Here is an 8,966-nt window from a genome sequence, read left to right as displayed (position 1 = left end):
TCACCTGAGCCCCAGAAGCGGTAGATCCGGCTAGGCCCGTCCCCGCCCTTCCGAACCTCGGTAGCGGCTACGTGCACAGGAGGGTGTGATCTGCAGGCCGGGTCCTGCCTGACTGCCCTGAGCCCCGCGGCCACGGGGCCCAGGAACTCGGGTCTAGGCCACCCGGGCCGGTGCTTCCGCCTGTCCCGGGTCGTCCGACCCGACAGCCGCGCAAGTCACCGCCCCGTGTCGCCTCCCGTCACTGCAGGCCCCGCGGCCCCGCAGCCCCCAGCTTTTCTGGCGCGGAGGGGCGCGGCGTCGCCACGTGACGCCTCGCCCCCGCCCGGCCCTGGTCACATGGGTGGCACGGCCGCTGCGTCAGTCACAGTCCTGGCTGCGGGAGCTGAGTCGCCGTCGCCGCCGCCGCCTCCAGCGGACGGGGCGGGGATCCCGGTGCCAGGTCCTCGTCGGCCCGCCCCTGCCGCCTCAGTCGGCCGTCCCGGGCTGGGCCCGACCGTCATGGAGCGGGGCGGGACCTCCGCCTGTTCCGTCTGAGGCGCGTCGCTGCCGCCCCCGCCTGCTCCTTTCCAGACCTCCCGAACCTTCGCCGCCGCCCGGAGCCCCTCGCCCTTGGCAGCCTGTCGCCGCCCCCCGGGCGGGCTCGAATGCGCGTCCGGTGAAGGTGCAGGCCGGGTGCCGCCGCTGCCGCAGCTGGGAGATGGTTCGGGCCTAGCGGAGCAGGGATTGGAGGTGAGAGGGGCCGACGGAACTGACTGAGGGCCGGGCCTGGTTTGGCCGCCGGGTGGGGGTGGGGAGACGGAGAACCGGTTCCGCCTGGGGGCTCGGGGAGATCTTCCAGGCCCGGGCAGCTCGACCCCGCTTCGCCTCTCTTTTTTCCGTTTCACCGCCCCTCCTCCTCCGCCCTCGGACAAAAAAAAATATAAGGCTAACCCATCCTAACAAATTCCCAGAAATCCCTCTTTTCGCCGTTTCTCCTCTAAGCTTTCGTTTCTTAATCCATTCCTTTCCTCAGAAATTCCAGCGACTGATTTGTTACTTTTTAATACCCTCTTCAATGGGAAGTTATTTCTAGTTAAAGAGAAAATAGGCCCAGATTCTAGCTATCATTACCCAACTAGTTCTCGCTTTCCTTCTCGCGATCCTGCGCACGTCTCCCCCCACCCCCACCTTCTCTGCAAAAAAAAAAAAAAAAAAAAAAAAAAAAAGAAAAAAAATTTTCCACCTTCGTCTAGGGAAGGGGATTGACTAGAAATGGGAATGTGGGGGGTGTAATACTTGAATACCCCCCCATAACTTCGCAATCTGTCTGTTAGCTAGTAATCCCGATAGCCTGTATTTGGATATTGATGTTTAGGCCTTTCCTCCAGCTGCCTGTGCCCGGGGTTAATCTCGTAATTGACGTCAGTGCTTTGTTCCTTCCACTTTGCTGTTCCTTCCACTCTTTGAGGATGGATCATGGGGTATAGGACTTTGAGGAGTATCTTTATTGCTTTTTCTCTCACAATGGATATCATTTATAGGAAGTTGAAAGTACAAATCTGAAATGCTCGTGTATGGAGTTCAAGTGAGACGGAGAGTTCGATTTAGGGTTCTCGCAGTCAGCTGCAATTCAGAATTGTATCATGTCTTTCCTGATGGCCTTATGGAAATTTTAACCTAAGGCCAACCCCTTTTCCAGTGACCGGTATTTGTCTTGACGGCATCTAAGCTCTAAGTGTCTGTGAATAAAATGTTTGTAGATGTGACGTCTAAAATACGTGTTGATTTTTAGGACTCAGGTGTTAAAAGCTCAGAGCTTTGTTTCCATATTGATTCTGCAAAGCTTTGTAAAGTGCTTTTTTTATTTAACTGTACTTCGACTTATCAAAGTTGAAATATTTATGAGAATTTTCTTAATTTGGCATTTGATAAAGAGCCTTTGTGGCCTGAGAATGTGCTTGGAATCATCTTTGGTCCTATGTGCATAAAGAAGTGTTGGCAGGTGGCCACTTGGTTTTTAACAAAGCTGGCTTCTTTAAATTTCTCAGGTTTATTTTCCTTATTCATCACTGTATCCTTAATTTTCTAAATATTAAAAAAAAAACCCTCAAGAGTTATTTTTACTTATCTTTTAGAGTCACTTTACCTGGATGCAATATATATACATATATATTTTTTAATATCAGCAGTTTCATTCAGTTTGTGGTGGCTTGCATGCTGATAACTTTGGCTTTTTTGTTAGCTATGCAGGAACCGTAGGCAAATTCTACTTTAAGTAAAATTTTGAGTCAAGTGGGGACAAGATAGGTCTGTGAATGAACCAACCTTTACTGCCTGGGTAAAAAAAAGAAAAAAAAGAGCTTAACTGTGTTAATTGGAAAGTGCTCAACAGTTTTGGGGTGTAAAGATGATTGTACAGTGCTTTGGTGAAGCTCTGTTATTAAGAATTACTAAAGATAGAATATTTTCATTCGATTCACTTTCTGCTTGTCAGATGACATAGATTATCTGTGTTCTTGAGTTATTGTATGGCTTTTATAACAGTTGGTACGTTCTCCTTTTGTATTGTAATTTTCTCATAGGTTTTTTGTAGTGTGCTTAGAACAAGAACTATATTTATATTTCTCCTGTCCTCCACAGTATTTTACACAACTATTAGATTGAATTTGAAAATGATACCCAACCTAAGATTTCACAAAAGTGTAAAGAAAACTATATGAACAAGTGATCAGTATTTGAAGGGGAAAATGTGTCTGTCAGCTGCAGAAGATGACAGAAGATGAAGCCTTCTAAAAGTTCTTTATCTTACCTTTTTTGAAGAGTTAAGGTAAATATCATGGCTTTATGTGTACCTGAGAGGAACAAAGAAAACAGGTATTTCTTCTTTTGTGGCCATCTACTGGTTTGGAATGAAGTCCAAAATGTATAAGGCCTTCTCTTCAAAGGATTTTTCATAAAATCAAGGAGGTGTTCTTATAGGTATTGAAGACACACCTGAACAATGATCCAGAAGTGCCATGTGTATTATAAAAGTTGAAGTTTTATTTTTTATTTTAGCTCTATGCTCCGGGTAGCTTACTATTAAAACTTTCCTTGTGTCAAATATACTAAAAAAAAAAAATTTTTTTTTTTAACCTTCCTATATAATGTACAGGTTTCCCAGCTTTTGAACTCCCAGTGCTCATGATATTTACTCATTTTCTTTTTCATTTCCTCTGATAAGTTGGAATGATTATGCTTGATTTCTGGGAGGGTGTGTGCCAGTCTCCATTATTGTGAAATAAGCTGTAGTCAGTGATTAAAGACTGTTAAAGGCCAACCTCATTTTGCTACTTTTTCCTTTGCTTTAAGAAAAGCACCTCTAGGGCGCCTGGGTGGCTCAGTGGGTTAAGCCGCTGCCTTCGGCTCAGGTCATGATCCCGGGGTCCTGGGATCGAGTCCCGCATCGTGCTCTCTGCGGGGAGCCTGCTTCCCTTCCTCTCTGCCTCTCTGCCTACTTGTGATCTCTGTCTGTCAAATAAATGAATAAAATCTTAAAAAAAAAAAAGAAAAGAAAAAAAAAAGCACCTCTACTTGTAGTAAGTTTTTATATTCATCTTGATTGTTTGAAGTGATACTCTAGTACATGAGGAGGATGTAATAAACATGACAGTTACTGAGTTTTGGCTGATCACCTGCATTCCTGTTTGTTCTGATGTTCGTTTTCACTGGCATCAGATCTGAAGAATTTTAATGGTATTGGCATACAAAAAATATTAGAACCACTGAATTCATTTCCGAAATATTTCAGAAGCATTTTAACATTGAGACTATTTATTGTTTTCTTTTATAGATTTTATTTATTTATTTGACAGAGCGAGAGATCACAAGTAGACAGGCAGGCAGAGAGAAAGGGGGAAGCAGACTCCCCGCGGAGCAGGGAGCCCAATGTGGGGCTGAATCCCAGGACACTGAGATCATGACCTGAGCTGCAGGCAGAGACTTAACCCGCTGAGCCACCCAGGTGCCCCATTAATTATGTTTTTGAAGGAAAAAAATTAAAGTCTATCTTCTTCATGTGGCTGAAATTCGAAAGTCGAGTGTTGGTGAGGATGTGGAGAAGAATGAACCCTTGTGTGCTATTGGTGGGAATGCCAGCTGGTACAGCCAATTAAAAGTAGAACTATCGGGGCGCCTGGGTGGCTCAGTGGGTTAAAGCCACTGCCTTCAGCTCAGGTCATGATCCCAGGGTCCTGGGATCGAGCCCCGCATCGGGCTCTCTGTTCAGCAGGGAGCCTGCTTCCCTTCCTCTCTCTCTGCCTGCCTCTCTGCCTACTTGTGATCTCTGTCAAATAAATAAATAAAATCTTTAAAAAAAAATTAAATAAAAGTAGAACTATTCCACAATCCAGTAATCACACTACCAGGTATTTACCCAAAGAATATGAAAACACTGATTCAAAGAGATATATATACCCTTTTGTTTATTGCAGCATTATTTGCAATAGCCAAACTATGGAGGCAGCCCAGGTATCCATTGATATTCACACACACACACACACACACAAACACACACAGGAGTATTACTTGGTCATAAAAAGGAATGAAATCTTGTCATTTGCAACATGGATGGAGCTAGAGAGGATAATGCTAAGCGAAATAAGTCAGAAAAAGACAAACACCATCTGATTTCACTCGTATGGAAATTAAGAAACAAAATAAATGAACAAAGGAAAGAAAAACCAAACCAAACCAAAATACAGACTTTTTTTTTTTTTAAAGATTTTATTTATTTATTTGACAGACAGAGATCACAAGTAGGCAGAGAGGCAGGCAGAGAGAGAGAGGAAGGGAAGCAGGCTCCCTGACGAGCAGAGAGCCCGATGCGGGGCTCGATCCCAGGACCCTGGGATCATGACCTGAGCTGAAGGCAGCGACTTTAACCCACTGAGCCACCCAGGCGCCCCCAAAATACAGACTTTTAACTCTGGAGAATAAATAGATGGTTACCAGAGGTGGGTTTCAGGAATGGGTAAAATAGGTGAAGGGGATTAGGAATGCGCTTGTCTTTTTAAAACATTTTTATTTTAATTCCAGTATAGTTAACACATAGTGCACTTGCACAGTGCATGCACTCTGCAAGAGATGTGCACTTGTCTTGATGAACACCTGAGTAATGCATAGAACTGTTTGATCACTTACTGTATACCTGAAACTAATATAACATTGTGTATTAATTGCAGTAGAATTAAAAAAAGGAAAAGAACTAGTTGATACAATAAAAAAATAAAAATGAAATCTACCTGCTTCATCAGTTATACTTTATTTAAAAATCTGTAACCTGAGGAATGTTCTGAGGGAAGGCATTTCATGTAACTTTGTCTGTGTTGGAGTGCCAAATAGATCATGGTGATGGCTTTTAGGCCAGTAGACAAAGCTTATTATTGGGTATAATTTTAAACTAATTTTTTCAATTATTTCCTAGGATGGGTTAAAGAACCTTATGCAGGGCGCCTGGGTGGCTCAGTTGTTAAGTGTCTGCCTTTGGCTCCAGTCATGACCCCAGTGTCCTGGGATCAAGCCCTGCATCCAGCTCCCTGCTCTGAGGGAAGCCTGCTTCTCCCCCTCCCACTTCTCCTGCCTGATCTCCTCTCTCAATGTCTCTCTCTGTCAAATAAATAAATAAAATCTCAAAAAAAAATAAAGAAATTGTGCATTGTTTTTCCAAAGTTATGTGTGTGTGGCAGGAGAAATCAGGGATTGACATGAATAGAGTGTCCTGGAAAGCCACTATGGTTTCGCTACCAGTTACTGTCATGATCTATCCTGGGACTGTGTTCCCTGTGGCTACTTAAGAGCTGAATGGCTATAATCATTTTCTTAAGTTAGAGATGCCTAGTGGGTTATGATTTTTCACTTTGACTTTCCCGTTTCTTGTCATCTTATGGTAGCACCAGTTTTATGGAGTGGTGAGTGCTCTGTATTGACAGGCCTTCCCACCTCTTTGCAGTTGCTTCCATTTCTTCAATCTGGAATATCACTTTTCCTTTCTTGTTCCCTACCTGTTAAAATGTCGCTGTTTTTTAAGGCCTAGTGCAGGTACTATTGCCTTCCTAAAGTTTTGCTTGACTCCTCTTGCTACCCCATTTGGCACCTACCCTCTTTGAATCTCTGCATCACTTTTGTCATCTCTCTTGCTTGTTTTGTTAACTATGGGACTATATAGCCTGCTGGGTGACAGTCAGCACAGTGTCTCAGGGAAAACATCTTAGACTTTTTAATACTACTTCAAAATGTATTTCTAAAGAATAAGGATTAAAATAATAATCCTACCTTTCACTGAAGAGATTTACACTAATTCCTTAGTCTCATCATGTATCTAGTCAGTGTGCAGATTTCCCTGATTACAGTTTTTGTTTTAACAGTTTGTGTGAATTAGGATCCAAATGAGATTGTATCTTCTTGTTCTTATTCTTGTTTCTATTCAGTTTGTTAAAGAAATCACATCTTTGCCCTATGAGAATTCTCACAGTCCAGATTGTGCTGATTGCATCCCTGTGGTTTCATGTAATATGTTCCTCAGTCCCTTTTTTCCTATATATTAGTAGTTACATACAGAAGCTTGATCCGATTGAGGCTTGGATTTTTATTTTTAAGTAAACTCTGTGCCCAACCTGGGGCTTGACTTCACGACCCTGATATCAAGAGTCACATGCGCTACTAACTGAACCAGCCAGGCTTGAATTTTTTTTTAATGGCACGAATACTTCATGGGTAGTGTTGTGTACTTCCTCTATACTCTTAAGCCTTCACCCTGGCTTCTCATCCTGCCAGTGAAGTTGCTTATCAAAGCCACCTGTGACTTCTGTATTTCCAAATTTTATAATCATCGCTTACTCCTTTACCTCTTCTCTACTTGCTTTTGTTTTGTTTTGTTGTAAAGATTTTATTATTTGAGAGAGAGAGAGAGAAAGAGAGGAGAGGGCATGAGTGGGGGGAGGGGCAGAGGGGGCAGAGAGAGAAGCAGCAGGGAGCCCGACGATGACAACGGGCCTGATCCCCCAGAATCCCGGGATCATGACCTGAGCTAAAGGCAGAAGCTTAACTGACTGAGCCATCCAGGGGCCCTCTACTTGCTTTTGTTAACCATTTTCTCCTTGTTACTGTTTTCTTCTTTGACTTTTATGACTCTGTCCCTTTTCTGTCTTTCTGCCTACCAGTTGCCTTTTTACAGACTGTTAAGTCTGCTAATCTCTTGATAGATCTGGCTTTTAGCCTTGGCATTCTTGTTTTCACTCTTGCGGATGATCTCATCCATTTGTATTGCTTCAGGTACCGTCTCTGAGTGTTGTTGTCTTTTTAAAGATTTTATTTATTTATTTGACAGAGATCACAAGTAGGCAGAGAGGCAGGTAGAGAAAGAGAGGGGGAAGCAGGCTCCCTGCGGAGCAGAGAGCCCGATGTGGGGCTCGATCCCAGGACCCTGAGATCATGACCTGAGCCGAAGGCAGAGACTTTAACCCACTGAGCCACCCAGGCGCCCCTATTTAGTATTTTTTTTTTAAGATTTTATTTATTTATTTGACAGACAGAGATCACAAGCAGGCCGAGAGGCAGGCAGAGAGAGAAGGAGAAGCAGGCTCCCCGCTGAGCAGGGAGCCCGATGTAGGGCTCGATCTCAGGACTCCGAGACCATGACCCGAGCCTAAGGCAGAGGCTTTAACCCACTGAGCCACCCAGGTGCCCTAAGTATTTTTAAAACATAGTCTAACGGGGCGCCTGGGTAGCTCAGTTGGTTGAGCGACTGCCTTCGGCTCAGGTCATGATCCCAGACTTCCAGGATCGAGTCCTGCATCGGGCTCCCAGCTCCTTGGGGAGTCTGCTTCTCCCTCTGACCTTCTCTTCTCTCATGCTCTCTCTCACTCATTCTCTCTCAAATAAATAAATAAATAAAATCTTTAAAAAAACAAAACAAAACATAATCTAACTATCTGTATATATTAGCAGATACACCTAACTCTTCGATGGAGACAACCCAAATTCTATTTGGCTAACATGTCCAGAGATCATTGTTCTCTAGGTCCAGATTTGAAAGGTGATGTCCTTTGTTACTTGGTCCTAGATACGATTTGACAGTGGCTGAAAATTATGGGCTAAATACTAAATTTAATCATCCCTGACATAGCTGATACACAGTTGTGGAAGAAACAACAACAGCAGCAACAACAACAAAAGTACAAATCTTTTTTTTTTTTTTTTTTAAGATTTTATTTATTTATTTGACAGAGAGAGATCACAAGTAGACGGAGAGGAAGGCAGAGAGAGAGAGAGAGAGGGAAGCAGGCTTCTTGCTGAGCAGAGAGCCCGATGTGGGACTCGATCCCAGGACCCTGAGATCATGACCTGAGCTGAAGGCAGCGGCTTAACCCACTGAGCCACCCAGGCGCCCCCAAAAGTACAAATCTTAAGAGGGATGGAAGGAGAGAGGAAAGGAAAGTATCATTTTTCTAAAACTTCTACCATATCTTGCTGGGTAGGTACAGTGTAAGGTAAATGATGGCAAAAGCAGCCAGTTAAATGGGCCTTCATTTGTTGACCTACTTCCTTCAAATGGAGTGAGTTCTTTGGTAAGCCAAATGAAGAATTTCAGTTTTGTCAACTAGGATTATTTTCCTTGTGTATTGTCTTAGGTTATAACACTGAGGACATCTGGAAGGAGTTTTTTTGGGAAGGCAGTTCTGTGTTGCCTTAGCATAAGGATTAGTAAACTATGGTTAGTAGGCCCCGTACACCCTTTTGTATGGCCTGTGAGGTGGAAATGGTTTTTACATTTTTAAATGGTGAGAAAAAATCTCCATATTTTGTGGCCTGTGAAAATTACAGGAAAGTCAGATTTCAGTGTCCATAAATAAAGTTTAATTGGGACACAGATTAGATACCCATTTGTTTCTATATTGTTTGTAGTTCCTTTTGTTGCTACCATGACAGAGTGTGGTGACTGTAGGGCC

General features: G+C 43.5%; 1 protein-coding gene across 2 annotated transcripts in view; it reads left to right on the top strand.

Moving 5' to 3' along the window:
* The first annotated feature begins 312 nt into the window (after positions 1-312).
* The window catches only part of AFF4 (ALF transcription elongation factor 4), a 96,221-nt gene continuing 87,567 nt past the window's right edge, over positions 313-8,966 (top strand). The window contains exon 1 of one of the 2 annotated variants that reach the window (XM_047728954.1): positions 313-729. The gene's annotated coding sequence lies outside the window, so the exon portion shown is untranslated. The remainder of the gene's footprint in view (positions 730-8,966) is intronic. The other variant, XM_047728953.1, reaches the window with a different exon arrangement.

Source organism: Lutra lutra, chromosome 5, assembly GCF_902655055.1.
Source record: "Lutra lutra chromosome 5, mLutLut1.2, whole genome shotgun sequence".
Lineage (NCBI taxonomy): Eukaryota > Metazoa > Chordata > Mammalia > Carnivora > Mustelidae > Lutra > Lutra lutra.
Note: the sequence above shows the minus strand (reverse complement) of the source record. Positions and strands in the feature narration are given on the sequence as shown.